Consider the following 27,177-nt stretch of genomic DNA (forward strand, 5'->3'; position numbering starts at 1 on the left):
TATTTATTTTCATTTTGGATGATCTGTCCATTGGTGAAAGTGGGGTGTTAAAGTCCCCTACTATGATTGTGTTACTGTCCATTTCCCCTTTTATGGCTGTTAGTATTTGCCTTATGTATTGAGGTGCTCCTATGTTGGGTGCATAAATATTTACAATTGTTATATCTTCTTCCTGGATTGATCTGTTGATCATTATGTAGTGTCCGTCTTTGTCTCTTGTAATAGTCTTTATTTTAAAGTCTATTTTGTCTGATATGAGAATTGGTACTCCAGTTTTCTTTTGATTTCCATTTGCATGGACTACCTTTTTACCTCCCCTCACTTTCAGTCTGTATGTGTCCCTAGGTCTGAAGTGGGTCTCTTGTAGACAGCATATATACAGGTCTTGGTTTTGTATCCATTCAGCCAGTCTATGTCTTTTGGTGGGAGCATTTAATTCATTTACATGTAAGGTAATTATTGATATGTATGTTCCTATTACCATTTTCTTAAATGTTTTGGGTTTGTTATTGTAAGTCCTTTCCTTCTCTTGTGTTTCCTGCCTAGAGAAATTCCTTTAGCATTTGTTATAGAGCTGGTGTGGTCGTGCTGATTTCTCTTAGCTTTTGCTTTTCTGTAAAGGTCTTAATTTCTCTGTCGAATCTGAATGAGATACTTGCTGGGTAGAGTAATATTGGTTGTAGGTTTTTCCCTTTCATCACTTTAAATATGTCCTGCCACTCCCTTCTGGCTGCAGAGTTTCTGCTGAAAGATCAGCTGTTAACCTTATGGGGATTCCCTTGTATGTTAATTGTTGATTTTCCCTTGCTGCTTTTAATATTTTTTCTTTGTATTTAATTTTTGATTGTTTGATTAATAGGTGTCTTGGTGTGTTTCTCCTTGGATTTATCCTGTATGGGCCTCTCTGAACTTCCTGGATGTGATTGACTATTTCCTTTCCCATATTAGGGAAGTTTTTGACTATAATTTCTTCAAATATTTTCTTAGTCCCTTTTTTTTCTCTTCTTCTTCTGGGACCCCTATAATTCGAATGTTGGTGCGTTTTTATGTTGTCCCAGATGTCTCTGAGACTGTCCTCAATTCTTTTCATTCTTTTTTCTTTATTCTGCTCTGTAGTAGTTATTTCCACTATTTTATCTTCCAGGTCACTTATCCGTTCTCTTGCCTCAGTTATTCTGCTGTTGATTCGTTGTAGAGAATTTTTAATTTCATTTACTGTGTTGTTCATCATTGTTTGTTTGCTCTTTAGTTCTTCTAGGTCCTTGTTAAACATTTCTTATATTTTCTCCATTCTATTTCCAAGATTTTGGATCATCTTTACTATCATTACTCTGAATTCTTTTTCAGGTAGACTGCCTGTTTCCTCTTCATTTGTTTAGTCTGGTGGGTTTTTATCTCGCTCCTTCATCTGCTGTCTGTTTTTTTGTCTTCTCATTTTGCTTAGCTTACTTTGTTCATGGTCTCCTTTTCACAGGCTGCAGGTTCGTAGTTTCCGTTGTTTTTGGCGTCTGCTCCCAGTGGGTAAGGTTGGTTCAGTGGGTTGTGTAGGCTTCCTGGCTGGGGAGACTGATGCCTGTGTTCTGGTGGATGAGGCTGGATCTTGCCTTTCTGGTTGGCAGGTCCATGTCTGGTGGTGTGTTTTGGGGTGTCTGTGAACTCATTATGATTTTAGGCAGGCTCTCTGCTAATGGGTGGGGTTGTGCTCCTGTCTTGCTAGTTGTTTGGCATGGGGTGTCCGGCACTGTAGCTTGCTGGTTGTCGAGTGGAGCTGGGTCTTAGCGTTGAGATGCAGATCTCTGGGAGAGCTCTCGCTGATTGATATTATGTGGGGCCGGGAGGTCTCTGGTGGACCAGTGTCCTGAACTCGGCTCTCCCACCTCAGAGGCTCAGACCTGACACCCAGCCAGAGCACCAAGACCCTGTCAGCCACCCGGCCAGGTACGTGGGGAGGTTCTTGCCTTTTGGGAAGTCTGAGGCCTTCTGCCAGTGTTCAGTAGGTGTTCTGTAGGAGTTGTTCCACATGTAGATGTACTTTTGATGTATTTGTGGGGAGGAAGGTGATCTCCATGTCTTACTTCTCCGCCATCTTGAAGGCACCCCCTGTGAATGCCGCCTTCTCTTCTCTCCCCCTCATGCAAGCTTCTAGAGAGCACCATTCACCCTGTCTCAGCTTCCTCACCTGTCCCTCACTCCTCACCTCTGGCCAGTGGCGAAGTCGGGCGGTGGGTCTCGTGGGCTCCGGCAGACCAGGGGGAAACAGTTTATGTTTTTTCTCTTTCTTTTTCCTTTATGTGATCGTATGACACAGAGTTGGAAATGTACCAGTCAGGAACTGCTATGGCTGCCCCTCTCCGATGCCATTCTCAAAGACTCATGTCTTAGCTCCAGTGTGTTCATCAAATAAAATCTGCTGTTATGTCTTGGGAACAACTGTATGCAGTGAGCTTCCTTGAGCAAAATACAATGGTTGCTCACTGCTCTATCGGCCTGAGAGGCTTGTCTGCATGGGCGACTTATGATCATCACGGGTGGCCCAGAGGTTTCAGGAGGTATGAGAGGAGGTTGCTCTAGCTTCTATGGTGAATGATTCTCGGGAGCAGAGAAAGGGAACACTAATGGGAGAGACTGTTGTATTACCATTCGGACATTCTAGAGTCCTTTGTTGTAGGGGAGCCCCAATTCAAGGTGGGATAAATTGTGAATAACAGCATAAAAAGGCTTAAGTAAAACTTGTAAATGAGGTGTATGTTTGCCTCCAGTTCCCTAAAAGTCCTAAAAGATACTGGGCTTGTTTAACATTGTGAGTGCAGAGTGTCGACTGCTACTTCTTGACAGTGTTAGAGATGCTGGGGCCCTCAGAGTACCAAATACTTTTCAGGGAGTTCACCATGGTTGTAGGGCCTTGTCCTAAGTGCAGGGAACTGCCCACCCCCCACTTTTTTTTAAGCTCCCCCTCCTCTTCCTCATCTTCTTATGGTTTTTTTTTCAGTTTTATCTTCCTATCTAAAAAGAGATTTATTGTATTTCATGCAATTTAAAGTACACATGTCAAGTCACCTAGAAAAAAATTGTAATGCATTAAAAAATAAAATAAAAAGTTTGTGTGTGTGTGTGAAGGATGTAGAACAAATGGACCAAGTTATAGTCTAATAGGGTCCCTGAGAGAGGAAGTTTTGGAAAAAACATAACATCCACTCTCCCTGGAGAATAACTTCATATCTCATATGAGAGACTATTACTATAGCCTGTGGAAGTAATCACACAGAGCTCTAGGTCAACAGCTTTTCCAAAAGTCAGGAGGTAGCAATGTGTACCCCAGAGAGATTTTCTCTTACAATGAAGTAATGCTGAGAAAAAAAATAAAGAAACATTTCTGCAGCCTCTCTCTTCAAAACAACACCATAAATGTGATAGTTAATATTTTCATTTCACAGTATTGGCCACACTGATAAAGTTTTTAATTATTTAGCAACATATTGATTCTTTAGGGGAACAAGGAAGTAAGGCTGTGAGGGAGAATCTGTTCTATGCCTCTTGCCTAGTTTCTGGTGGTTTGGTGACAATTTTTGATGTTTCTTGACTTATAGAAACATCACCCCAATCTTTGCCTTCACGCTCACATTGTATTCTCCCTGTGGGCATATCTCTGTCCCAAATCCCATTTTTAGAAAGACACCAGTCATTTTGGATTAGGGCCCACCCCAATTACCTCATTTTAACCTGATCACCTCTTTAAAGACCCTATCTGCAAATAAAGTCACATTCTGAGTAATGTGAGTTAGGACTTCAACATATACATTTTGAGAGGAAAACAACTCAAACTATAACAGAGAGGGCAGTAAAGCAGAAGAATGAAATGACCAGAATTTCATTTTAGTTAACTTAGTCTAGAATCTTAAATAAAGAGAGATGCTCAAGGTAATAATTTTCAACCATGGCTGCACACGAGAATTATCTGAGAAGCTTTCAAAATGTACCAATGCCCAGGCCCTCCTTCTATATATTCTTATTTAAGAGTTGTGGGGTGGAGATCTGGCAGTATTTTCAAAAAGCTTCCTAAGAGAGTATAATATACAGCTGCATTTAGAACTACTGTTTTGGGATGGTAAGGCAGGAAGACCAATTTGGAGGCTGTTTTGTTAATCAAGGAGATATAATAAGACTCTGAAACATGGCATCAGCAGTGGAAAAGAGGAAAAGAGAAAGAGATAGATGTTTTCTAGAAATAGGAAGTAAATCAGCAGGACTTGATGACTCATCGAATTGTGGGGAGAGGGCGCGTTAGGGAAGAGCAAAAGGTGACACTTAAGTTCCCATCAGGTACGTGCTGGTATTGTCAGCAGATATTAAACTTAAAAGAAGTTTGTTCTCTTGGGGGAAAGCATAATAATTGAATTGAGTTTTTAACAATTAACTTATTATTTTGAGATCACTGTAGATTGACATACAGTTCTAAGAAATAATACAAAGAGGTCCCATACACCATTTACGCAGTTTCTCTCTATGGTAACATCTTGCAAATCTGTAGCACAATCTCACAACAGGATGTTGAGACTGATACAGTCAAGATACAGAACAGTTCCATCACACGGGGATATACTGAGTTTGAGGTGCATGTAGATAGTGATCAAGTGAGACTTGTTAAGGTGGCCTTCCATTAGAAGTGTGCTTACCTGGTTTTGATTTCTCTAAAAGTACCAGAAATCTGCCAAAACTAAGTGGAAGTAAGATCCACCTACTTCGCTACCTCAATATAATAATAAGGAATCAGGAATATTTTAAACTTTGGATTTATGTAATGAATATCTAGCAGTGGCTTGGGAGTACAAATAGGTAACCATTTCACCTATAGAACAAGATCTACTTGGGGAAATTCTTTAAACACACGGTTACCCATGCATGCACACCCACAGATGCATCACATATACTCCACAAGCATGTATACACACAGATGCAACTCTTACTAGAAGACACACAATTTTGTGAGTGACCACTTATATGAACTCCTCATATTCGAAGAGAGTGACGATTCTGTCTTTTAAAGACTGTGCTTTCATTTTAACTGCAGCCAAAAAAAAAAAAAAGAGATTAAAAACAGCTGGAACATATGTCTGTTTTCACCTCCTCCATCTGGAACTTTGTTTTTGGATATCACAGACATTTTCCAAACAAAACTCTGCTGAACAAAATGATAAATGTGGAAGAGACATGTATGATTCTATTTTTGTTTGAAGAGCTTTATAGAATCGAAAGCTTTGGTGTGCTTTTCAAACATAAAACTAAACCTTTGAACATTGCAAATAGAGTTTTCAATGGGTAATGTGACATTTAATTTATATTTGAAATTGGGCAATGTTCTCAACTACAATGCTGAGTCTTTAACCAGTAGGTGTATTTATCTGAGAAGTAAAAATGAAGTCTTTTATTATATGTTGATATTTGAATAGAATAATTAGAAAACTAAAACAATGTGCTAACCAACCTTTCAAGTTTCTGTCACTTTACTCTCTTATTCATCTTTTTCCTTAAATCTCCCCTCCAAAACTACTGTTGCTAGATCCTTATCATGTCATGCTCCAATTACTGTAATAATTTTCTCATTCTTTCTCTGATGGCAGTATGCTTTTATACTAATAGACCCTAAATAATAACTCCAACTTAATCTCTTAAAAACACTTTGGTAACATCACTTCCATGGTGTATAGACTAAAATCCCAGATCCTTGACTTTTATTTTATAGGTCCTACTTCACTTTTCAATAGGTATTAAAGCCTAGGTTTTAAAAGTTTTTGGTTCAAATTCCAGTTCTTCCAATTACAAGCACGTTTTGCGAAGATTCCATTGTCCTAACCCAACTGATGAGGTTTGAGGGTCTGAAACTAGGTAATGGCAGAGCAAACAGATTAAAAATGGAAAAAAAGATTGGAGATAATAAAATGGATAAACCTCGGTGATGAATTGATTAAAAGAGAGAATATGGTATCAAGCATGCTATTTACCTTAAGCTACAGTGTGAATTACCTGAGAGAGAGAATCCAGGAAAGAGAGGTTTGGCAGAATGAGGAGGAAAATCATTATTTTGAGTTTGGTGTATGACAACTAGGTGAATATATTTACTCCACAGCAGTTAAAAGCCAGGAAGGAGAACAAAGATAAAAATTTTGGAGGCAGTAGAAAATTATAATCACCATGTTCATCCAACGTAAGATCATTAAATATAAATTCACCCCACTAAGGAAAAATACAGCCTGGGGGTATAGCATATTTAAAACCCCCAATTTTACCGGATAATAAAGCAATAACATTAAAGTGTATTCCATAAAAATGACAGAAAGAGTATTAAACAAAAGTTCAAATAAAAATCTTGGTACCATTTACCTTGAACTTTTGGCTCAATATAAAATGATTCAGAAATTATGGCTACTTTACTATCTCAGCAGCTGTTTTCACAAAGACTAAAGAGGCAGACATGGGATTCATGGTTAAGTGATATTTATTAGACTAGGAGAAGTGTGGGGGCTGGGAGAGGTCATGGCTACTCTTTTGCTCCATATTTAGGGAAACTCTTTTATTCTGTGACCAAGCACATAGTTTTGAGATAAGTGAGAAAGAAGAGGGTCCCCTGGCTAACAAGCTAGATCACCCCAGGGCAGTTGACCAGGTGACAGACGGAGTCATATTGCCCTCACATTCCTATAAGAGAAGATATTTTTCACAGTTCTGGACCATATCCACTCAACATAAAACAGAATCTGATAACAATTATGAGTTGCTAGTGCACAGTGAGAAGTCAAATACCAAAGCCTGTCCTTGCCAAGTTTTTCTTTGTATTTTAACCACATGATCCATATTCCTCATTACACTATCCTTCATCTGTCTAAACAACAGGCTGTTGTTAGTTTACGAAACTTAACTGTTCTTAGCTCAGACATGCTTATGCATGCTTCTTCAAAGTTACAACAAATGGAGATTTTTGCATTTCGTATAATTACAGAAAAAGCTAATGGAAAAACAAAAAAGCAAAACCAAATCTTTGTAAGAATGGGAATCTCTAAAGGAACAACATTTACTGTTACAACAGTCAAGGGCAATGACTCTCCATTTCTCCTGGGGAAATTTTAGCAGACCTTCCCCACAGCTTTGAGATAGGCACTTTGTTGGGTAGACGCCATGCGCTCTCTGAAAGCCACATTCAGGTGCTTATTGACTTCTGTTGAGCTGATTTTGTGCTCTGCAGAAGCTCAGCTATTGGATCATGGAGAATCATTTTTAATTTGCATTTATCTTATTTTAGTGACCTTGAGGATTTTTTTCATGTTGATTAGCTACTTGCATGTTTCTTATCTTGTGGATTGTTCTTTGTGTCCTTTCTGCCCAGTTCTATATAAAGTGTTCTATTTTTTTTTCTCACAGATATAAGGAGAGAGTAGATTCTTGGTGATAAATAAATTTTGACTTGGACAAGTGAGATGGATGGTGGTGAAATACATTAACATGAAGACAACTAAGGGAAGATTAGATTTATGGAATGGGGAAAGAAACCCAGGGTTCTGTCTGACCTTGTTAAGTTTAGTGAATGTACCCTTTGGATATTATTGTGGGGATTTAAAATCAGCAGTTGGATATAAATAACTGGAGTTGGTGGGTAGAGATCAGATATTGATTCATTGGCATATGGGCTATAAAGGCTTAGAATTGGGTGAGGTCACCTAGGGAGCACCTGTTGATAAAGAAACAGGCCAAGAAGGATGAGGTCTGTGGGCAATCCAACAGTCAGAAACCAAACAGAGCAAGGGGATCAAGCAAGTAGAATGAAAAAGAATAGCTGTATCCAGGCAAAAGGTCTTGTATTTATTGACTTTTGAAATGACTTTAGAAATTTTAAATTCAACTATTTTGCCTCCTCCGCCTATTTTCTCTATTGGGATATTTGTGACTTTTCACTGAACTGTAAAATTTTTTCATACATCAAAGACACAGACTCTGTTATATATATTACAATGCTTAAATTCCACACACCCCATTTGTCTTTTGTTTCATTTATCTTTTGATATCTCTATTTTTTTGTAGCCAAATCGATTGATTTCTTAATGTACTAGATAATGCATTGCTTTTTTTTTCTTTAAGTGTTCTTGTCCATCCCAAACCTACTAAACATTGGCAAATACATCTCTCTCAGTTTTTATGAAGTCTTAAAAAAAAAGAAAAGCCTTGTTCTCTATTTCATCTGGAATGCAGTTTGGTAACTGAGCAGACATTTCTTGAAACTATGGTGTGAATCTTGGGTAGTCAATCTTGCTGCTAAGTTTCTTCCCACTGGGAGAATTTCCCTCATTCAGATCCTGAGTCCTACCCCTAAGAAGAGCATTCATAGCAGTGCTCAGCAGAAGACCCTACTGCCTGAGCCAAAAGATTCATTTTGGTACACATTTGTGAGCCTTATTTTATTTTAGTGGCTAAGCAATGATTAATCTCTGTTAACCAGGTTTGGTCATGTTAGCTTCCCAACTATTCTGTTTGAATCTGTTGCTTTGTAATTGATCCCAGAAATCTTATTGAGTCATGCTCTTTAAACAGGGTCACACCCTTACGTCCTCCTCCCTTTCTTTCCCCCAAATATTCCAAGCCTGAGTGCTATTTCTCTTTCATTTCTTTTTAAGGGATTTAGCTTCAGTGTAGGTATAAGGTATTATGGTCTAAGGTAGCACGGCTGTTCACATATTTTCTGAATTTGCACTGCAATATTCCCCAGCACACCTCACCAAATCTGGGTCCCAGTTGGATGTGGTTTTTTATAAGCGCCATCATCAATTTTGTTAGCAACAGGCCAAGAGGAGGTGTTTTGGAGAGGGAATCTGGCATCCCTAATTCCAAATGCCTCGATCCCTGAGGGTTTTGCTTTTTTTTAAATCATCACACCAACTTTAGGAGCATTAGAGAATTTAACTGCCTCAATTCAACTAGGAACGTGTGGCAGCCATGAGTTCTGTTCATCAGATATTACCAGTTCTCCTTCTGGGTCCATGTAGGATTGCAATTCTTTGCTCCCCTGAAACTAAGTGTGATCACCTGAGCTGCAGTGATCAGTGAGATGTTGAGTGGAGGTGATGCATGTCACTTCCGGATGGAAACTTTAAGTGTTGATTCACTATTCACCAACCTGCCAGTTCTAGAGAGTGGCTGCCCTGTCAGCCTGGATGCCGGACGTGGTCCAGCATGAAAGAGCAACAGCCAGGAGCTTCGACTGAGAAACAAGCCTTTGTTGTTTTAAGTCTCTTACTTTATGGGGTCATTATTGTTAGAGTCTAATGGAGCACCTGCTGACTGATACAGAATTGGTACCTTAGAGTGGGTTCCTGTGCAACTAGCCTGACTTGACAACGTTTTTTAAAAGAAGACGTGGATTTTAGTCACATCCAGAAATGTTACAGTAGAAATTGGGAAATCAGGTGTGCACATTCTTGAGGGAAGGCTGCGGTGTGAGCAAAGACCTTCATTCTTGTGGTTGTGCTCATAACGAGTACCCTGTACACCAGGGTGAAACTGTAATATTGTGACAAAACACAGACCAAGAAACTGAGAGAAAATGTTCACGTAAAGATCTTCTCACCACATGATAATGTTAAAACCTGCGTAAAATAAACATTAAATCCAAATATAAGACTTCCTGATTTAAACAAAAAACTTCCTGATCTTCTGAAGTATAGTTCTCATAATGACTTTGCCTGGGATAGTGTAAGACCTTTCTGTGTGGCCTACTTAGCTCTGTATTGAGTCTAGAGCAGTTTTCTGTAATTGTTGATTCTATGGAAGTTATTTTGATTTATTTTTTAGGAACAAACTAATTCCCTGCTCTATCACTACTATCTATACTAACATTGTGCCAAATTTCCCCAAGTTATCTTCGTCTACTCGCCCCCATTCTGAGAGAATTTCACAAATCTATGCTTTTTACATCAGTTCTTTTACATCAGTTCTTTACATCAGTTCTTCTACTCCTTGGTGTCGGCAGGCCTCGTTTTAATTGTGCAGATACCTTTCCTTTTCTCCTACAGCCAATCTCTGTACGTCTCATGTTGTTGTCTTTTCAAAACAAAACAAAATTCTGACACCTTCAAGACATACACTTGCAATGTGGAGATTGTTGCAGAAGGTTTGCAAGCAAGTTAAGAGTGGGTTGTTTTTATTTTATTTTAAAATTTCATGCAAAGAATGTTTAAGTCAATTTATTTCCCCTTCCCGTTCAATCAGTCTTATAGACTGTGGAAGCTCCTCTCAGATTTGACAATTGATTGACTCTCAATCTTTGATTTCTATTTTATTGTGAGTTTCTATAGATTTCTGTATAGATGTCTTTATTTGCTGAGAAAAAAAAGAGAGAGAGTCTGAATCACAGGCACCATTTTTCTCTTTAGACATCTAGAGAATCTGACTGGAATGGATAAAGGTCATTTGCGAAATTGTATTCATGATTGTTTTACACAGTCACAAGAAGTAAGATCACTGAGAAAGAAAGGATGGAGATGCTTCCTGTCCCTCTTCCCAAATCAAAGGCACATTTAGTTACTTTCAAATATTTCGGCTAATAAAAATCACAAGCATGTTCCTTTTGAATGAAGGTAGTGTTCTAGATGTCAGGTGACGACTCTCCTGACTGTTCTATGATAAATGTATTCATTTTCATGAACGTATGCTAACTATCAAACCAACATCAGCTAATACGGCATCTTGCAATAATGAAAAGAATAATTAGGTAAAGAGAAATAACGTAGCTTTCAGTACTCAAAAGTCATTTGTGTGTTTGGAATTTTGTCAAAGAGAATTTCATCAAAATGAAATGAATATCGAATGAATATTAACATTTATTTTTAATCTTGAAGCCTTCAAAGACATTTTACAATTATCGAAGAAGCAATTAAGGAAAAGAAGTAAGAAGCATACACCAAATTCGTTGAACAGCTATGACTCTGGTTGAGTTAAAGAAATCTGGGTGAAAGATACGCTGGTAACTACTAGAGATACATATTTAAACATAAACATACTCTCAAGTAGAGAAAGATTACTAATTGTGAAAATATGTATCATTAACACAGTGCCAAGAGTTGCCTCTGGTTTATTACACTAATATCCTTAAAAAGATCTTTAAATAGAACGGCACATTTTTCCCCCTGTAGACGCACAAATGTTAAATCAACCTAAGTAAAATGGTTTCAGTAAATCTTGTGGGAAATCTGTGATCATTGCACGTTATGGTATTGGAGTTTTTGTTTCTAAATATGTCACTCAAGAATGATCTAAGAAAAATAAGATATTAAGAAGTCTTCTTTTTATAGAGCAATCCTTACATGTATATACATATGTCTTCTAGAAGTATATGTGATGAGCTTAACAGTTCCCTGAATTAAATCATTTTTAGTATACCTATACCAAATGGTTCACTTCGATATGTTTTTTGAGATGAAAATGATTGAAGTCATGTGGAGTTAAAATGAATACATTAATTCCAATAGTATCACACCTTATAGTCGGTTACGTGTGGCTTCTTCAGCACAAAACATTAGGAGCCTCTCACATGTGGCCTTTGATTTCATTATTCCTTTGTCCTCTGGAAGTAGCAGGATGGTGAGATAGAAGACAGTTTGAGGACAAGGCGGGCCTTTCTGGGACTTGCCTGGCGGTCCAGCGGGTAAGACTCCGCACTCCTGACACAGGGGCCCGGGACGCAGGGGCTCGGGTTCCATCCCTGGTCGGGAATCTAAGATCCCATGTGCTGTACAGCGTGGCCAAAAAAAAGAGAGAGAGAAAGAAGGGTGGCCTTTTTTGGCAGAGCCCCCAGCCTCGTGGCCCACAACACCCTGAAAGAACAGCCTTCAGCCTCAAGCGTCTCTTATTTCAGGTTCGGCCGCAGAGGCTCTGTGGCAATTTCCCAGCCCTGCTCACACATTTTGATAATCAGATTTCTAGAGGACTTTCTTTAAATGTACTTGATGTCTTCGTGGTAAAGCTAACGCTTGAACTGCTTAGGAAGTTCACAGAAGAGCTGCACTGGGGTTTTCAGGGGCACTTGTGTTTTGAATGAGAGCATGTGAGCTGAGGAAGGAGGCAGAAAGAGAACAGGGTTGCTTGTTGGGATACATGTGGAAGTCTTTCCAGTGAAAGTTTTACTTCCTTTATAAAATTTCCTAGGAACCTTCAGGTTCCTTCCAAAACCTTGGCTTCATGGAACTAAAAATAATCACATGTAACACTTCACACAAACCACAGTTGTGCTAAGAAGCTAAAGCTCAGGAATGCTTTCTTATCAATCACTTGTCAGAGCCAGTATCTTCTTAATGCAAATCCTGAGAGAGGGAATTATTTTAGAATCATAATTGTTCTATTGTGTTAAATACCTGTGCATCCAGCGTAGGGGCGGGGTGCAGATCAGAACAATGCTTTTACAACTCTGAACTCTGAATGATATAAATACACTCTCTTATTCTTCAAAGTTCAGTTTTTTGAAGGAGAGATTAAAACAGTGGTGCCATTTTGTTCCTCACAAAATGTCCAGAAAGGACAAGGAAAATTTAGATTTTTCATCTGACTATGCCCACTTGAACTTTCATTGGCCATATATCAAAACTATTACACTTCCACTATTGGAGCCAAAAGTTCTTATCACATTTATTGATATTATTTTAACATTCTGAAGCAGATTATCCACATTTGATTTGGAAAAAAATTCCGATGAAAGATGGATGCATTTCCAGCTTATATCTCAAGATTTTATTATAGCTGACATTGGACAATTTTCAAACTAGAGGAATGACATAAAAAGTGACTGGGCCATCTGCTTTGCTTCTCCCATTTCTTACGCCAATTAATCATCCAGTCTTTGTTGAGACTGTTAATTTTGGCCACTTGAATGAGTTTTAATACCATGTTAAAACTAGTAAAAAATTTGCCTGAAACACCATCCCATTTACTGGGCTATCCTTCTCAGCATATTGATAAATTTAGATATTTTGCTCTTTTTAGTTAAAATAAGCAACTCTTATTTTATATATCTACACTAGGATAAAGATCATAGTGTGTGTGTGTGTGTGTGTATGTGTGTGTGTGTGTGAGATGGAGGTTAAAAGCTTGAATGGAATTGCAGTATGCATTGACCAGGCTATAACAAATGATATTATGATATATGAAATGTGTGTGTGTGTATATACAAATATATATTTAGTTAAGATATTCTTATTCAAAGTCAACATCTTGCTCTCTTGCAGGTCCCCACTGAAAATACCTTTCATAACTGCATAGAATGACTAAGTTAAAAAAACAAACTTGTAGACGCATTCTGATCTATTTTTAACTTGAATTGCTATATGCAAGATTTGAAATTACATCATATATAGAATAAGAGAGCCACCAGACAACGAAATTTAGCCACCTTTGTGAGGAATGTAGACTTGAATAAATTATTGGGAGTTAAGGAAATTTATATAGGAAAAAAAAAGAGGTATCACGAGTCTGATTACTAATTTTACTCTGGCACTAGTAATGTTCTGCCCATTGTCTAAATAAACCCCTTTAGGCTTCAATTTTCTCATCTGATAGAGAAGCTTATCTTCTAGCATATTTGAATTGACAGTTCAGATTTCTAAGTATAATTAGAATGATTAAAATGTCAGGTAAAAAAGAATTCAGAGAGGTACAACAAGGAAAATAAAATCCTACTAAAATTTCACTATTTTTCCACTCATGTCATTTTTAAAAAATACATAAGAGTAGTGTTTGGTGCCTGCTGCTGACCAGAGCCCTTTCAGCGGCTGCCCTACATTGAGCAGGCTGAGGGGAAATGGGACAAGCAAGTCCCTCTTCATCTCTGCTGAGCCCACTCAGAGGGGTTCTGCTTTGGTCACTTTTATTATTTACATACCCAACAAATATTTTCTTTGAAGAAAGAGTTTCTTGGCTAAATAAAATATAGGAGTGAGTGCCAAATGCTTCCGAAGCTCCCTTTTAGGACTAATCTGCTATTTTAGTATTCTCTCTTTTATGAACCTGAAAATATGATAAAATTTCCCCAAAGTAGTTATCTTTCTTTTATTTCAATTTACAAGCAGATATTAACACATTTGCATTTGCATGCACTGGATTTTTCTTTAAATGACTCAATGTAAAATTTGTTACCATTGCATTATTATGTTTGTTACTTTGCTTTAATAATCAGTATTAGATAAGTCAGTTTGCACAATGGCCTTAGAATATGACAAATCAGCCCAAAGTCAGTTCCCTAGTGCAGATTGTTATATCAATGTTGCCTCATTCCACGAATGAGCTAAAATTTTGAAAAACAATTAGGAAATGTTTTTGCCATTTGGAATGTTACCATTGCAAAACTAATATTTCATTATTTTAAATAGGAAAATAAGAGATTCTTTATAGAATATAAATGTAAAAGTGATCTACGTCTATGGTTATACTCTGAGAAAAATTATCGCCTTCATTGCTTCTGTAACTGAAATATAATTGAAAATAAATCAAATTAAACATTTAACTTAAGTACCAAAAAATAGGGCAAAAGGAAGTAGCAGAAGAAAATTAACACAAATGAACCCTGAAAACTGTGAACTGGAAAACAAACAAGTATACTGATTGAAAAAGTCTGCTTCTATAGAATGATCAATGATAAAAACTACCCCTCATGTGTGATTAAGACAAAGAGAAAGAGAAGAAAAATGCCTGCCATTAGAAATTACAAAGTGGATATATTCACAACAGTAGGGGCGATTAAAGAATTATAAAGATCATTATGTTAATCTCATGTCACTGATTTTGCACATTCAATAAAATGGGTAATGTCATAGAACAATATAAATAACTAAAAGTGATTGGAACAGAACAAGAAAACTTGTACCAATCAAGATCTATAGGAAAAAATTTGTTAATTATTTATCACTAAAATAGAAACTAGGTTCAGGTGGTTGTTTCTAACATTTTTATATTAGTCAGGATATTTCGGATGACAAAATGATGGAGAGTGTCTTACCTTCTTTTATGATTTTATAACCAAATACTGATAAAGAAGGCAGGAATAAAAGATTAACCAAGAACATAAGTATCTAGGAATATACTACAAAACCTGCAGAATCATTCTGCCAGAAAATTAGAAAACGTTATTAAGAGACACTAACAAATACCTAAATAAATAGACACATATACCAAATACATGGATTAGAAGACTCGAAATGTCAGTTCTAGACAAATTTATATATAAATTTAATCCAAATAAAAATCTCTCTCTTTTGGTAGAAATTGACAAGGTGCTTGTAAATTGGGAAATGCAAAGTCCTTAATTAGCCAGGACAATTCTGAAGAAAGAAAAAGCATTCTAAAACTCTTATATAATAAGTAAAACATACAGTTGAGAAAGGAAAGCAAATCTCAAACCGAGTAGGTGTGTCAGACATATGAGCATATTGGACAGTCTGGTTCAAGTTTAACATCCTCATCTTGTTCACCGTTCTCCACTGAGCCGCCTGAATCAGAGGCACTACCTGGTTTTATTATTTGGAGAAACTGACACAGATGGCAGTATCTCAAGAACTTTAAATGTGAGAAATCAGTAGAAAACATGCTTTTCTCCTCCTAGGAGTTGTGCCAAAGGTTCAGACTATATGGGGCCCCACGTTATATAATTCTCAATTATTTTTAATGGATTTGTATTTAAGTCAGTGGACTGTGAGAAGACATACCTATGTCTTGGATAATCTTTCGTTTAACTTATAAACTCTCTTAAGGCATGGGTTATACAGAAGTCAATGATTGAAACCTAGTAAGAAGAAATGAATTAAATAATTCCTAGGGGAAATGAAGACCTAAAGTAATTTAAATGTCCCAATGAGGCTCAGTAGTCAACGTTCCCATTCAAAGATATGTACAGTTCCTCATGTTATCGGAACCTCAGAAAATTAGCTACAACTGGAGTGTCCAAGGAAATTTAAAAATAACTCAATGTCAAAGAAATTTTGCATTTTCTGTCAATTACTAGCACAATGCTCAAGCAATCATCTTCACTCAAATCAGAAAGTAGTACAGACATAGTTAAAATGAAGGAAAAGTGGCAATATAAAAATATACCATAGTATTCTTGGACATGATTACTTTTATTCCTAATAGAGATTTCATTTTTATGCCTTTCAAAATCTTAGGCCATTAAAAGGTTCTTTTTTATTTAAACTTGTTTTAATATAAAATAATGAAATTGCCATAAACAGCATCCAAAAAGAAGTTCCTTTTCATTAGCTTTATTTTCATATTATGTGCATATATAGTTATAAGCATCAACTCCATGGCCTTTATTTGTGTATATTTGCCTATTTACAGTGTAAAATCATTTAATTACTCCAAATGAAGTATTCACATTTTATATGTAATACCCATTTTATAAAATCATCATGGGTATTTTCCCAATTTAAGTTGTGTGTCATTCTTTGCTTGTTCAGTACTTTCTAACAAATGGATATTAATTTGTTTTGGGTCTCATACATTTTCAAAAATGGGTCTCTATCTTCATCCAGTCTCTTCATCCAGACTCTCCTGAAGTCATACTCTTGTCCCATTTATGTTATTCTAGGTGTGGCAGCCTCAAGCAGTTCAAATACAACAAAACCATCCACCAATAAGCTAGCCTTGCACTAGGTCTGGTCTCTCATATTTTAGCTCCAGTAATCAGGTTTCTGACCAGCTCTTGAGCTCAAATTCCCATCTTCCGATAGCAGATGCTATCTTATGCTTCAAAGAATAAGTTCCTGTCTGAGAAGACTATCATTTAAAATACTCTGTCCATTTGATTCCATGAATAATAGAACTTTGAAAGAAATGCTGGCATTTTAGCCTGGGAGCCATATTTCTCAGATTGCTAGAAATGGGACAAATGTTACTTTTCAAGCTATGGGCCCTCTTTTTGATTCCTGGAAACATCATGGCTATAATCAAGTTAATTTGTAGGGAAGAACTTGTTAGAATAATCAGGCTAACACTATGAAGCTGGTATATGAGATGGCAACTGGGATAACTTGGCTAAGTGTCCAGTGAAGAGCTAGAGTTAATAGGACAAAGAAACAAGAAAATAGAGTAAAGGAAATAGAGGAACGAATTGAATGTGTATTTTCTAAGACATCTGAGACATTTCATTTTTACTACATATAATTTCAAGTTCTAGAAACTGCATTATGTACAACAAAAAAAGCTGCCTTGGTGATTTTGCTAGCTAAGTATCCCGGAAGTAAAATTCCTATTTCATTTTGGGTTGTTTTTCCATAAGTATTTTCAACGTGTGCACTATTTTTCAGATTAACTCTGTGTTTTTACGTTTCAAGTTAAAATAATATGACATTGAGCACCAGTGATTACTGACTTCACAAAAAGGAAAACAACAACAAGTTAAGTGCCTCTTGATGGAAGGTCACCAGGTCAACTGTAATTTCTGGCCAAAAAATAGAACCTGAATCTGAGCAATTCTCTAGACCCAAATACCAACTTAGAAAAAATATGGAAAGCAGAGAAATCTGTTAAACTACACCATGGTACTACAATCAGCAAGATCTAGACTGGGAAATTCCATAAGACAAAAGTTCAGGTTTTTTTCAACGAAGTGCAAGGAAAAGACAAGACGGGAGAATTTGCAGATTAACACCCCTCCCCCCCAATCAACCGTCATGTATGAGCTTTATTTGGGTCCTGATTGTTCTTAATGTTTTTTTAAAAAAAGACATTTAGGAGACTACAGGATATTTATATATTATTATGTATTTGGTGATATTAAGGATGTTTATTTTTAAACTGTGATCATGGTATTATAGTGTTTAAAGAAGAGAGCTTATTTTTTTAGAGAAGCCTACTGAAATGTCTGCATATGAAATGACATTCTGTCTAGGAATTACTTCAACATAACATGGGAACTAGGACAGATTGAAGGGACTATGTATGAAACAAGAATGGGCATATGTGTTAATTGTTAATGCTCGGTCCTAGGTACCTAGAAGTTCATTACCCTGCTCTGTTTTTGTATATGTTTAAAATTCTTCATAGATTTTTTTTTAAGTTAACCCCAAATAAAGGCATTTCCAGGCTATTGAACAAAGTAAACTAAACCAAAATAAAATAAACTTTTACAAATTCCTACTATTTCCCCAAATTTTGGCTATAAACTTTCCAATTCTGTGAAGGTTTCAAGGGAAGAACTTTGTATTCTCCCCCTTATTTTTAAAATTTGTTTAGATGAAAACACCTGTAGCTAATGTAATTTTTTATCTGTCATCAGACCATTTCTACATGTACTGATAATGTAACTGAATTTTAAGAGATAGGTCATTTTGCTAGGTTGAAGATTTATTTTAAAATATCAGAAATTGGGCTCCCCTGGTGGCGCAGTGGTTGAGAGTCCGCCTGCCGATGCAGGGGACACGGGTTCGTGCCCGGGTCTGGGAAGATCCCACATACCGTGGAGCGGCTGGGCCCGTGAGCCATGGCCGCTGAGCCTGCGCGTCCGGAGCCTGTGCTCCGCAGTGGGAGAGGCCACAACAGTGAGAGGCCACAACAGTGAGAGGCCCGCGTACCACAAAAAAAAAAAAAAAAAAAAATCAGAAACTAAAATTTCTTAAGGTTTTTAGGTGGCAATACCCTAGATAACACAACTGTTAGTATAAAGTGAACATGCTAAATTTTAAGATAATTAAAGATAATGAATAAATTAAACTGTTCAAAGAATGAGCAATTTTGTTTAATAAAATTCAAGACACTTTCTTGCTCTGCAAACTGTCTGTAATAAGACATACTGAAAACTTGCAGGTTAACTTAACATGCAGTAATTTATTCTTGTGCATTAGAAATGCTATTGGAAATATGAACTTGGTTTTTCTCACGAGGATTCTGACTTTCACCGTCACCTATCTCTATGTAACGTTTCTAACATCATTCATTGGCTTATGAGTCTTGGCAATATTAAAACATAAATTAATATATACAATTCACTGATCTAGACAGAGTTTGATGAGGATCAGTAGTTTTCTTCTTTAACAGAAGAGAAATTATTAAATCAACAAAGAAGTAACAAGATCATAATTAGGATTTTATAAGATTAATTTGTAGTAATATTACCTTTCTTGCAAATTATAATGGATAGTGTATTCAACATAACCTAAACGAAGTTGCATGGTAGATTTTAATTACTTATGCTGAAAGGTCCTACACTCTACATCATATTGACAGTTTAAATCTCCCCAGTCTAAATGTTCAGGACCTTTTCCCTGTTAGAAAACAACCAACTGAGTAAATGCAAGTGATTTTAAATTAAAGAGACTGTGCAATTACTTTAGGGAAGAAAAAATTAGCTTATCCATTAGCATTATAGGTTGCTGTAAGGGAAAACAGGCTGTCTGTTCATTCAATTAACTGACAACCTCAAGGCAACCAATCATCTCATTAGTAACATTGTTGATTAAGCAGCTCTGAATTAAAAAAAAAAAGCTATGCCTTTAGACAATAACACCTTGGCAATATGTTTCTCTGGGATTGCTTGGGTATATTTGGTACATTAGTTATTTGTCAGAAGAGGTAAATGATTTATTTAACAGATCTTGATCAAATTCAATGAAAAAGTTCATGATAAAAAGAACAGTATAAAATTATTTTTTTCTAGTCAAAATAAACATACATGAACATTATTTCATAATACAGTGATAATCTTGTATCTGTACTGAAATTATTCAATAAAGTAATGGAGACAAAAACAAAAATGAAAATGTAAATCCCAAATAGTATCATCTGCTTTAAAAGAAACAAAGGTTTTCACTTTGAACTTTGTAGAGGAAATCATCTTTCCAAACAATTATACGACAATGCGCTGCAATTATCACTTACTGTTAAAAATTCATACATCCACGAGAAAGCATTTCACATTTTTAGATGAATGCAATTTCAGTCAATGCCAGAGAGTGACACCTAAGCAAGCATCTCAAGATTTTTTTAGGTATATTTAATCTTAGGCATTTTTCTCTGCTTATAAAATTTCATTTCATGAACAAAGTATTATGACTGTGTTTTCAGAAACACTTTAAGATGCAAAGTGCTCACATAATAATGCACATATATTGTTATATATGATATTAAATATAAAAGGAGAAGTAAGGATTTTACCTGGTTAATCACCTGACTTGGTCTGTCTGAAGCTGGGTAGGACAAATGGATTACCCGGCAATGTCTTGTGGGATGATCCTGAGTGAGGGTGGCCGCAGTTTGAAGGGGTGGGACTTGTCTTCCGCAATGAATTCCCAGGGGACTGTTTCCAATCAGGGAATGCTATCGCAGACAATGAAACCATTCTCCATTTGTTGACCCTAGTTTTCTAAGTACAATCTGCTGTGGGTGTATTCAGGCATCAGTGGAGGAACTGACATATATTTCACTGAAATTTATGGTATGAAGAATATTTTGAAACAAGGATTACATGAAAATAAGATTGATCTTTCCTTTCTTTGAAGTTTTTCCACTGTGTATTCGTTTCTTCTCATTTTTTCCCCTATTGGGATGAAAAGCGCTAAAAGGCTTAACTCCAAGCAGTATAGCGTCTCACCTAATGATACCGGGAAGCCCTCTGAAACAACACTTGTGGATGGATATACATGGTCTGCAGTGAAAATTTCAGTGAGGGGAGGGGAGTGGAGGCTCCCTATTTTGGAAGCCTCTTTGTTCAGCTCAGGACAGTATTAACCATTAGACGTCTCTATAGCTGATGGTTATTTAGGCATAGTATTTTCACCATAATTGTGTATAGACTCATACATCCAATTTCTGTATTACAAACAGAGAGCTTTGTTTGATTATCTGAGACATGCATTTTCTGGAAGTACTTTTTCCCTTCTGTGTAGTTCTTCTAGACTGTTTCGACACGTTCTCTATCCAATTCTGTCTGTTTCTTTTAAGTGTTTATCTGTAATCCAACAGCTCTCACCACTTTGACCTCTCCTACCCTGGCAGAGCAGACCAGGAGCTCACCTTCCCAGCTAGCTTGCCCTTTGCTGCACCTCAGTCCCACAGCCTGTTCTCCATACAACAGCCTGGCTGATCCTTTTAAAACGTGTTAGATCGTGTCATTCTCCTGCTCCTCCAGTAAGGTCCTACTTTATTTTCTTTTGTTTTTGTTTTTTTTTGTTTTTTTTTGTTTTTTTTTGTGGTACACAGGCCTCTCACTGCTGTGGCCTCTCCCGCCACGGAGCACAGGCTCCGGATGCGCAGGCCCAGCGGCCATGGCTCACGGGCCCAGCCCCTCCACGGCATGCGGGATCCTCTCGGACCGGGCCACGAACCCGTGTCCCCTGCATCGGCAGACGGACCCTAAGGTCCTACTTTAATAAGTGATCTTGAAATTCTTTAGTACCTTCCAGCCTAATTCAGGATATAATAAAAATTCTTAGTGATGGTCTGCAGTGGCCTGGCTGCTCTCCCAGCACCCTGACCTCACTTAACGCCTGCCCCTTCTCTTGCATTGCCTCCCTTGGTCCCTGAACTCTGGGCATCCAGACCTTCCTGCCCCTCCTTAAAGGTGTCAAGGGCACTTCTGCCTCAGGAACTAGGATGCGCTGATTACTCTCCCAGAGCACTCTACTCCAGATGGAGTTCTCGGTTTTTAGTTTTCAGTTCAAATGTCAGTTTAACTGTGGGATCCTCCTTGACTACCTATAGAAACAGTAAGTACACCTTCACCATGTTCTCCTGACCTTATTTTTTTCTTCATAGCATTTAGTTATTTATGTGTTTTTGTTCACTAGTTGTCTCACCCAAATAGAATATGAACTCCCAGAGAAAGGGGACTTTGATTTACTGACATATCTTAGCATCCTGAGCAAGGCTTTGCAGAGTCGGCATTGAATAAACATTTTTTAAATGAATGAATGGTTAAGCTTTGCTTATTCTTCCCCGTTTCATAGAATATTCTAACCAATAGAATCTAATGGAATATATGAGAGATCAGTCTATTCTAATAATGGCTTATGTTACTGTGATAGTTATTACAGCATAGCTATCAAATGTATCTTAAAATCTCAGAACCTGAAAACCCCTTAACATTCATCATGATTCATCTTCTGTTACCAGGCTGGACTGCATTTTGGTCTACAATTTAACCTATGGACAGTTTTTTCTTGGTCCCCTTTTATATCCATTCAATTGGCTTAATTACCTTTATTATGTGAAAATATTCTGTGCATAAAAACTGGTTTATTTCCACAAATAATCTCTCAGAAGACTCTGAAAAATCTCTTAATAGGCCTTTTTTTTCTACCTTAAAATATGTGAAGCTTTTTTGAAGCCCTAATTCACTATATGTCTTAATTTACATCTTTCACAATAAAAATGTATTTCCATATTCATTTCAGCAAAATCTGTACATTTATATTAAAAGCTAAAGACTCAAATATGAGGTATCAGTTTTGTGAAACAGCACACAAGTAGAGGTAGGTTTGCCCCCATTTAAAGCGAGACTTAACCTTTGAATTTTACCTTTAGTTAACCTCAGTGGTTGTTTCCAGAAAGTGTGATGGAAAATGGTGCAAGCAACACATAACTCTCATTTTGTGAAAGGCCTCTATCAATTTGTGAATCTTTTAAAGGTTCTGCCAGGTCATCGATCAAGATATGGGAGGTGATGTGAGAGCAAGTGTGTTAGAACTCAGGGGATGTAGAATGCATAGGACTGGGGTCGTTTCAGAATGGTTGGAATGTTTACATGTTTTATTAAGTTGGTTTAAAATATATACAGCTGTGTATTGGAGGTGGCTGTAAACTTGGTAAACCAATCAGAGAATGAACAACACCAGAGTCCTGATCTGATTGTTTTAAAACAAACTGTTTCCACATATTTTTTTATTGGATATTTCTTTTAGGATTTTAGCATGAACTGTCTGTCTATGTCTCTACCTATCTATCTACCTACCTACCATCCATCTATATTTTACCACATTTATTTAAAGGGGAGATATTCAGAATATTTAACAGCAGGCTTACCTGGGGCAATAACTAAATGGAATGAATGTCGGCCGTAATCCTTGAAGCAGGGTTCTGAAGCTCCTTACTTTGCTAGGCATTACTCTGATTTGCTGGATTACAGAGACAGGGTCCCAGTGTCAGTGCTGAGCTGTATAAGGGCACTCAGGGCACTTGATACAGTAGCTAATGACCAATTGGTAGGGAAGTGTTTTGATATTTAACAAGCGGTAGGGTTGCTTAAATTATGTAAGCTCTGCATTTTAAAATTGCACACAATGAAAACAAATGTAAAGGATGGATTAAAGATAAAAACTGTGGTATGTGTGCATAATTATCAGTTAATATTTCAAGCCACAACAAACTCTCATAGCAAGGTTGCTTGTTAACATTGGTGGATAGAAATTCATATTACAAATAAGCTTAAAAAATTTTGGCTGACCTTGTGAGATTTTACTTTATAAATTTGCTGATGAAGAACACATAATAGAAGGAAAGCTCTGCCAACTTCTTATTGCTGTTTTTGTTTGTAATATTCAGTATTCAATATATAAATGGTAATTGACCACTAAGATCAGTACAGAGCATTGAGAAGAAAAAAAAAATGGCTATCATCTGGAAGAAAAATAGATTGCTTTTTCTGCTCTAATTGAACTTTGTGCCACTCTTGAAGCCTTTATTACATTGCATGTGATTATTTCCTGTGATGCTTGCCTGATTTGGCTACTAGACTATTCTTTGGGGTTGAGGACAGGAGGTCTCCATTTGTAAATTTGAGAACTCTAAACCAGATAAAGAGCTCCTCAGGAAAAAAGAGTCATTTTATCCATTGCTGTATCCCTCAATCTTCATAAATCTTGGGCTGTATACATCCCTTAACGACCATTGCTTGAACAGAATTTTTTTTAACATCTTTATTGGAGTATAACTGCTTTACAATGGTGTGTTAGTTTCTGCTTTATAACAAAGTGAATCAGTTATACATAAACATATGTTCCCATATCTCTTCCCTCTTGTGTCTCCCTCCCTCCCATCCTCCCTAGCCCACCCCTCTAGGAGGCCACAAACCACCGAGCTGATCTCCCTGTGCTATGCAGCTGCTTCCCACTAGCTATCTATTGTACATTTGGTAGTGTATATATGTCCATGCTACTCTCTCACTTTGTCGCATCTTACCCTTCCCCCTCCCCGTATCCTCAAGTCCGTTCTCTAGTAGGTCTGCGTTTTTATCCCCGTCTTGCCCCTAGGTTCTGCATGACATTTTTTTTTTTAGATTCCATATACATGTGTTAGCATAAGGTATTTGTTTTTCTCTTTCTGACTGACTTCACTCTGTTTTACAGACTCTAGGTCCATCCATCTCACTACAAATAACTCAATTTTGTTTCTTTTTATGGCTGAGTAATATTCCATTGTATATATGTGCCACATCTTCTTTATCCACTCATCTGTTGATGGACACTTAGGTTGCTTCCATGTCTTGGCTATTGTAAATAGAGCTGCAATGAATATTGTGGTACATAACTCTTTATGAATTATGGTTTTCTCTGGGTACATGCCCAGTAGTGGGATTGCTAGGTCGTACGGTAGTTCTATTTTTAGTTATTTAAGGAACCTCCATACTGTTCTTGAACAGAATTTTATATTTCCTAATCTATGTTGCCAGTTTCAGTAGGAGATACTGGTGATAAGTACAGATATAAATATACACTTGCGTTCTAGGGATTTGCCGTCTTGTTGACAAACTGGAACAAACTATCAAATGATAAATAAACAAACAAATCAGTTTAAGTAATGGATGTATGATATAAGTAACACAAACTCCAAAACCATTTCTGGGGCTTCCCTGGTGGTGCAGTGGTTAAGAATCCACCTGCCAATGCAGGGGACACGGGTTCGAGCCCTGGTCAGGGAGACTCCCACATGCCGTGGAGCAATTAAGCCCGTGCGCCACAACTACTGAGCCTGCATGCTGCAACGACTGAAGCCTACCTGCTGAGAGCCCACAAGCCACAACTACTGAGCCCGAGAGCCACAACTACTGAAGCCCACGCCCCTAGAGCCCGTGCTCTGCAACAAGAGCCTGTGCTCCACAACAAAGAGCAGCCCCCGCTCTCCGCAACTAGAGAAAGCCTGCACGCAGCAATGAAGACCCAACACAGACAAAAAAATAAAATAAAGTTTCTGTTGTTTCACCATTAAACAAAAAGAAAAAAAAAAGCCATAACATAGTTTTTTAAAGTGTTTGACAGTCTATGCTAGTCTTTCTCTAAATTATTAAATATCAGTGCAGGATTATTTATAATGTCGACCTGAAATCACTATTCAGGCCTAATATCATTGCAACAGTTGTGGTCTGACTGCTACAGATAATAAATTATGGTAAAATATATGTTCAACTATTAGGTGACAACCAAGGAACGGAATCTGAGTTATGTTTGCGTTATTTGAATCATGTATGATGAAAAGGCCTGTATGCTTATGCAACTGAAAAATTTGATAACTTTAGAGTAGAAATTGCCAAATGTGCTATTAGAATCCATCACAATGATATCTGGGGAGAAGCAGAAAAGGTTGCACGTGCAAACTTATGCACCCTGTGGGCTGTCAAGCAAATGTAAACGCTTCTCCAGCGGAAGCCTATGGCTGGCTTCAGTGGAGATTGTTTCATTTCCAGAGATGCACAAATCAGTCAAGGAAAAGGAGAAGCCATGAGTGAAGCCACAGGAAATTTGAGAAAAGCCCTCATGCTATTGATATGCTAAAGAGGTCAAGATCATGAGCAAAACCTATCACGAGTAAGGTGTGACTTTGCCACCAGGTATAACTGCCGAAGAAGACAAGAGATTCAGAAGCATCTTTATTCTCTGGATTTGAAGACAGCTTATACTCAGGCTTTCATTCTAATACTGAAGAAGACATTCACTTACTAAGACAGATGAAATGTAGTTATTAAGACAGAAACTATTTTAATTGCTTAAAAGTGGATATTTAATATTGTTTCTTTGAAAAAGCCATTATTAAAAAGGTATTTTATGGGGACTTCCGTGGTGGCGCAGTGGATAAGACTTCGCGCTCCCAGTGCAGGGGGCCCAGGTTTGATCCCGGGTCAGGGAAATAGATTCCACATGCATGCCGCGACAAAGGAGCCCGCGTGCCGCAGCTAAGACCCCGGTGCAACCAAATACATAAATAAAACTCATCTTTAGAAAAAAAAGGTATTTTACAATAAGTTGTCTTCAAATGCAGACAATATGTATGTAGATAAAGAACATTTCACTTGCCTCATAATAACGTCTCAACATTGAAATATTAGGAGCTTTGGGGGGCAAATCCGAATAGAGCAATGTGATCATTCTTCTCTAACTAGAACTTGACCAGTTTTCTTGTCAGTTTTACTGCCCAGTTCATGTGGCTGTTTCTGGCAGTCCTTCCCCAGGCTGAGCTGTGAATGGAGAAACAGGGCAGAAGCACAGAGAAATGCCACTTCAGCTTAGAAGAGTTTTTACGTACACAATAGATCTAGAAGGACCTTTGGACATTAAACACACATACTCACACACACCACACAGAGACTTTTTATAAATAGATGTGTAAGTTGTTTTTTTAGACATCAGATTTATGAGGACAACATTTATTTTCTAATAAGCAAGGATTAAATGTAAATATGTAATAACTTAAAAAATGTAAATATGCAAAAAGTCTATTTGGAGACTTTCTATCATGAGATCTACTGTGTTACTGTGATGTTGGACAGATATTTGATTCTTAGTAAAGATTTCTTAAGCTTAGTTTAAAAATTTTTTTTACTGTAAATGCAGAAGTTAAGATGATGGCTTTCTTTTATAGTCACTAAAGAGGAACTATGTCCTTTATATTTGTCTTGGAAAATACTTCTCCATAGTGTTCATAAAATACTATATTCCTGGCTTTGGAAATCATTTTCTCAAATCAAATACAAGCTTAAGATACCATTTAACTGTTCTTCAGTAAAGGAATAATTTTGTTCATTTTCTGAGTTGTGTGTTGTGCTTCTATTAAATTACTGTCTAACTGGTTTCCATCCACTTTCCGGATTACCTTAATAGAAAATAAGATTACTGCCCCAGGTCATTTCTCCTGATATAAATGGATTAGATACATATGTTTTCTTATTGC

The 27,177-nt window shown here is 37.2% G+C and overlaps 1 protein-coding gene across 1 annotated transcript in view; it reads right to left on the reverse strand.

Annotated features, from left to right (window-relative positions):
* The window catches only part of DLC1 (DLC1 Rho GTPase activating protein), a 475,727-nt gene extending 455,462 nt beyond the window's left edge, over positions 1-20,265 (reverse strand). The window contains exon 1 of the mRNA XM_024765029.1: positions 20,176-20,265. The gene's annotated coding sequence lies outside the window, so the exon portion shown is untranslated. The remainder of the gene's footprint in view (positions 1-20,175) is intronic.
* Between the last annotated feature and the right edge of the window lie 6,912 nt (positions 20,266-27,177).

The sequence above is a fragment of the Neophocaena asiaeorientalis genome, unplaced genomic scaffold, assembly GCF_003031525.2.
Source record: "Neophocaena asiaeorientalis asiaeorientalis breed wild unplaced genomic scaffold, Neophocaena_asiaeorientalis_V1.1 scaffold14, whole genome shotgun sequence".
Lineage (NCBI taxonomy): Eukaryota > Metazoa > Chordata > Mammalia > Artiodactyla > Phocoenidae > Neophocaena > Neophocaena asiaeorientalis.